We start from the raw sequence: 6,052 nt of genomic DNA on the forward strand, positions 1-6,052 counted from the left end.
TATCATGGTTTTAGTAAGGGAGAAAGAATGTCCTCTCATTCAATTGAAAAAGAAGACTCAAATAAGCAATTCATTTGGTTTAAAACATCAGAAAATGGAAACCACATCAGAATTGCAGGATGCTATTTTGCACCGCGGGTTTCAAAAATCTACAAAGGTAGAGGGCTTGACCACAAAGATTCATTTGCAACCTTAAAAGCGGATATTGCAACATATTCGCAACTAGGTGAAGTCCTTATAGTGGGTGATTTCAATGCGAGGACTACAAGTGAGCAAGCTAGCATACTTTGTTGTAAAGATGATTGTGACCATATTTGGCTTACAGAAGAAAGTAAGCATCAATTGGAAATAATTTTAGAGGACAAGGGTTGCAATCTCTTTGGTGAACAATTGCTTACTCTATGTGGGGCCTTTGATTTAGTCATTTGTAATGGCTTGACTAGATGGGCAAAGTTCGGTAATTTCACTTGCAATACTTACAATGGAGCAAGTGTGGTAGATTATGTAATTTGCTCGCATGGTTTGTGTGAGAAAATGGAGGAAGTTTTGATTGGAGATCAGTTGTGGGACTTGAAATCAGATCACAAGCCAATTCATTTATGTTTCTTGTGGATTGGAAAGAAACAATTAGAGTCAAAAATTCAGCTTGTCCAACAAAATCCTCCACAGGGCAGAATTTTATTTTGACCCCAGAAAATTGTAATACCTTCAAAATGACGCTAGAGAGGCTCTTCGAGAAGGAGAAAATTACAATTCACAGCCTTCATAGTCATGAATTAGCACATGTAATTCAATGTGCACTTGCAAAGTGCAAAAGAGCAAAAATTAAGAAGTCTAAAACAAATTGCTTTCCTGTTAATGCTTGGTTTGAAGGGAATGCAAAAAGGCAAGGAGAATGTGGAAAGAGTCAAACAAGGATAACATAAAGCTCAAAGCTTACAAGTACTTATTAAGCAAGAAAAAGGTCGATTTCATAGTTTCAAGGAGGGAAGAACTAATCTTCCTTGGGAAAACTAATCCCAAATTATTTTGGTAGGAGCTCCAAACTAAAAAGATACAAATTGAAAATAATATTAAATCTTCTAAATGGTTTGACTATGCAAGACAACTCTATGAGCAGGTTCCCAAGGTTGACCCTCCCCCCTTGGTCAACACTGATACTGAACTCTTCATGATACAAGAGGTAAAGATGGGTATCAAGAAGTTGGGTGTTGGAAAAGCAAAAGACTTAGCTGAACTCCAAGCAAAATATCTAAAGTGGGGCTCAAAGATTCTTGCACCCCACATTACAAAAATCTTCAACAACATCATACAACAAGGTCTCCCTATAGATTGGACAACTAGTCTGGCAATACCTCTTTTCAAGAGCGATGACATTAATAATCCCTCCAATTATAGGACCATCATGATAAACCCTTTGTTTGCAAAGCTATTTGGAAGCATGCTAGAAAACAAAATTAGCAAGTGGGCAGAAGAAAGAGATAAGTGTGCTAAAGGGCAAGCAGGTTTTAGGCCTAAACATTCCACAGTTGATCATTGTATAACTTTAAGGCACATCATTGAAAAATTTTGGGAGAAAAAGGAAGATGTCTTTTGTTGCTTTGTTGATTTCAGAAAAGCGTTTGACTCGGTTCCTAGGGATAAGCTTTGGCACAGAATGGAGGAACTTGGGGTTCCTAAACATTTGAGAGCAGTTGTGCATAGGTTGTATAAAGAGGTGAAAGTCAAAATTAGAACTTCAACACGCATTTCTGAAAGTTTTAGAAGTGATATCGGGGTCAAGTAAGGTTACCCACTGTCTCCTACCCTTTTTGGTTTATATATCGACAAGCTTGAGGAGTGGCTAAATTCACAAGGGGGTGATGGTATCTATTTGGGCAAGTTTGTTATAAGGCTTCTTTTGTATGCAGATGACCTTATTCTGATTGCTAAATCAGCTCTTGGTTTGCAAGAGCACTTACTATCCCTTCAACATTTTTGTAGAACAGTGGGGATGCAAGTCAATATCAGCAAAACGAAAGTAGTGGTCTTCTCTAAGAAAAGAAAACCTAACCAACATAAGTTCTACTTTGAAGGAAACATTCTGGAAGAAGTTGTGGATTACAAATACCTCAGAATTGACTTCAACAAAAACCTAAGTTGTAATGGTTGTAGACAGAAAAGAACTTTAGGAGTTGGAAATCATTTTATGATTTTCAAAATAGGTGTAGAGAGGCAGAGTTATGGGACTAGAAAACCACTCAAACTCTTTTTGGGCTTCTAGTGATTTTGGTGATTCTCTATGGTTGTGAACTATGGGTTAGCAGTACATCCGACATGCAGTGGAGACAAATTGAGAAAATTCAGAAGCGTTTGGTTACAAACAAATTTAAGATTAAAAGTGCAGTTCCTTATGATATCTTGTTAATTGAAACAGGGACTGCTCCTATTGAAGTAATTGCTATGGTGCGAGTCATAACATATTTTAAAAAAAATGGGCAAATGGAAGAAGGTAGATGGCCTAAGGTTGTCTTTAATGATAGATTGTGCAAGAGCAAAAAAACTTGGATGCAGTAAAACAACAAATGGTTTAGTAAATGGGGTCTTTGCTTGAACACTTGTCCCATAAACAGCAAAGAGATAAAAGTTTTTGTTATGAAAAAGTTCCACAAGCGTACTTGGGATGAGCTAGGAAGAAAGAAAAATTACTATATTGAAGTGTTGGGATGAGCTAGGAAGAAAGAAAAATTACTATATTGAAGTGTTTCATCTCATTCATAGTCATCAACCAAAAGCATACATAGAGGTCAATATCTCTTGGAGAGCCAAAATTCTTATTTCTCAGTTAAAGACTAATTCTCAAAAATCAGTTGTGAAACAAGGCACTGGAAAAGGCCAAAGGAAGTGTGGGAGGAAAGAGTATGCATTTTTTGTTCTTCCCAAAAAGTGGAAACAGAAAAACAATTCATTTTTTAATGTGAGGCCTTCAAAGACAACACGTAAAGTTACACAGGATATGCTGGCAGCTAGCTCTTGGGATAATCTATTTAGCCAGGGGTTTGTCGAGATGTTGGGAGCATTTATTTTGAAGCTTCACAGAAAAAGGACTGAATACATCAAGCAGATGAAGAAATAATTGGGATAATCTATTTAGCGAGGGGTTTACCGAGATGTTGGGGGCATTTATTTTGAAGCTTCACAGAAAAAAGACCGAATACATCAAGCAGATGAAGAAGCAATCTGTCCCATAAGCTATCTTTAGCTTCATGAACATTAAAATAATTTCTTTCTTTTTCTTCTTATTCTTATTCATATTCCTGGGTGCATCTGATTTCATGCATGAATCACTTTGTAATATATATATAGTATAGAGTATATAATCATATACTCATGGTACATAGAAACTGTAATTGTCATGTTTTGACTTCCAGTTTATTCTTGCTCTTGCTTACCATGGCCATAGTTATTTTGGGTATCAACCGAGTTTTAGCATTTCTGACCATCAATTTTAAGGGGGAAAGTGTCCAGTAGAAATTGCTGTGTTGGACTGTATTAATTTAAATCTCTTCATAACTCTTTTTCACGACACACAGTTCACAACGCATGCATTTTCTGATTCAAATATTAGTTAAACAAACGTCCCAAATCTCATTTCTATTGGCTACAGTAAAGTCTAGAACAGACGTTATTTAGATGAATGGAAGTCCGATAATAAGCAAATGCAAAAGCAAACTGGGACCGCACCATCTAAGCCTGAGGATGGCCATTGATGGCGACGTCGGTAGGGCTCTGATTCTCAGAAGGATGGTGGTTATCCGTATCTGTATGGGGCTCTTCGGTTATTCTGATTCTGTCAGGCTGAACCCACCTCCCCTCCGAGTTCTGGATCAGTCCTTTGTTGGCATCTTGCCTCCAGAATGGAGGAACCAGATGGTGTTCCTTTAGAAAATCGCACGACTTGTTCACCATAGCTGGATCGCGGCCTGATGACAGATGGAAGCGCTGTTCTGGCCCATGGTATCCGTCCAGGAGGTGGAGATGGGCCTCCAGATTATGAAAGCACGAGAAATCGTTCGTGGGCTTAAGAAACGGAGAATGCGTGTGATCAAGAGCGAGCTCCACGCCAACGTGATGGTAACTCCACGGAAACTTATCGACCCAATCTTTCATCATCTTGAACTTCTCGTTGAAAAAAATCCCGGGGACCTTCGGCACGCTGTCGTGCACGTTCACCACTCTCAGAAACTTTAGCCCCAGTTCTTCGCACCGCTTCTTGAACGCCGCGTTGCCTACCCTTGGCCCAGCGAATGAGAACACCGTTACGGGAATCCGCTCTGCCTGATCGTCGCTCTCTGAGCCGTTCAAACCCTTCTCTGCAATATCGTAGGCGGTAAGTACTGCCAGAGCGCTCCCCAGGCTGTGGCCCGTGATCGTTATGCTCAGCTGCTCGCCTTTGTATTTCTGCAGCAATCGCCGGAGCTCCGACAGGACTTGATCCCGCGCACTGCTTTTACAGAAATGGCAGTCCCGCTCGCGAGCCTTGTAGAGATTCAGGAACCCTGCCTCGACCTTCACGTCAGGATGGGGGTGCAATTCATTCAATTCCGCAGGCCTCAGATAGTCCATGAGATCCACAATCCATTCGAGATTCGTCACCGTTCCTCTCCAGGCGATTACGATATCCCGCCGCCCGAGCCTTTTGATCTCCTCCTCGTCGGTGGCCACGGCTATGAAGCCCATCCAGTTGGCATGAGTACTCCAGAGTTTCTGCACGCGGGGCTTCTGGAAAAGGCCGGTGAGATTGATATTGGAAGTGGCATACAGATATTTAGTAACTTCGTAGCCGTAATCCGACATCCCAACGCCTTGGAAGAGCTCCCTACGATGATACTTGGAGCTACCACAGTACTTGGAGAAGGGATCGAAGTCGAAAGCATCATAACAGGCCTGGGCGAACTCTCCATACCTGATGATCTCCTTTCGCAAAATGTCGTCCATGGGATCAAGCAGCCCTTCCCAGTCGTTGGCTCCTTGGATTTCCTTCCATATGTCCGCCAAATACCTTTCCGGCTCCGACGTCTCGGACTCCATTTTCTCTTCGCCGTCTAGGGCGTCCAGCATGCTTGGCAGGGACTCGATCGCCGCCGTTGTGATGTGCGGCGCCCTTCCTTTCGTTGGCCGAATAATCCATCGCTGATCTTGCGAAAACATTAGCCTCTGCAAGATAACCGAGGAGAACGATGTTGAAAGGGCATGACAGTGTACAATACCCAGATTCGAAACCTGAGAAGAAACCTCGGAAGCGGGAATTAAAGGCGCAGTGAAAATGGATCTGAGAACATTGACCGGGGAATTCATGGCCGCAAGCGAAGAACTCAGTAACAGGAAACAAAGCGAAGAGCCGACGACTTGGTGATGATAAAGCTCGAACAGAGCACTATTATTTCAAATTTTAGCTAGTGTTGGTGTGAACAGCCATGTTGACATCCGTATATTGGGTTGCTTCAGTCTGACGAAATTCGTCGGTTTTAAAAGTGCATTCATTTCCAGTGACCGTATCTCGAGTTACAGTAATTTTATATTGTCATGCCACCTACCACTCAACGGCGATCAAAATATCCTAACATAACAGTCCAAACGAGCTCATTGGAACATAAAATCCATATATATTAAGAGATTAGAGCATTAAGCAAAACTATCATCTGATACTGTAATACGATCTTGAGAAAGATGCCGGAATTAAATACAGTACACACGAGCGAATTTGTATTTCAAAACAAGCGTGCACAGTAAATACTTTTCTTTACTGAAGTAAATACTTTTCTTTCTGTATTTCAAAACAAGCGTGCACAGTAAAGCAGTTGTCTATAACGCGACTTTTGAAAGTCTTTACAGCGGGTTTTTCCGGTCGAAATTCGGCAGGAATTTATTGGAATCGCAAGTTTGATAGCTAGTTTCTGCACAATGAAAGCGTCCCAGGGGTTTTTCAGGGTGCTGAATCCAAATATGCAGTTAAAAAACCATTTTAACTGCAACAAATCAAGATTTAACCTCAATTTCTTCCGCCGGATTC

General features: G+C 41.1%; 1 pseudogene; it reads right to left on the reverse strand.

The window, feature by feature from the left end:
- Positions 1-3,603: 3,603 nt before the first annotated feature.
- LOC149264503 (phospholipase A1-Igamma1, chloroplastic pseudogene) lies at positions 3,604-5,495 on the reverse strand (annotated as a pseudogene).
- Positions 5,496-6,052: the final 557 nt, after the last annotated feature.

This window comes from Pinus tabuliformis, chromosome 6 (genome assembly GCF_031772625.1).
Source record: "Pinus tabuliformis cultivar Carrire ecotype Pingquan chromosome 6, CPIR1, whole genome shotgun sequence".
NCBI classification, from domain to species: Eukaryota; Viridiplantae; Streptophyta; class Pinopsida; order Pinales; family Pinaceae; genus Pinus; species Pinus tabuliformis.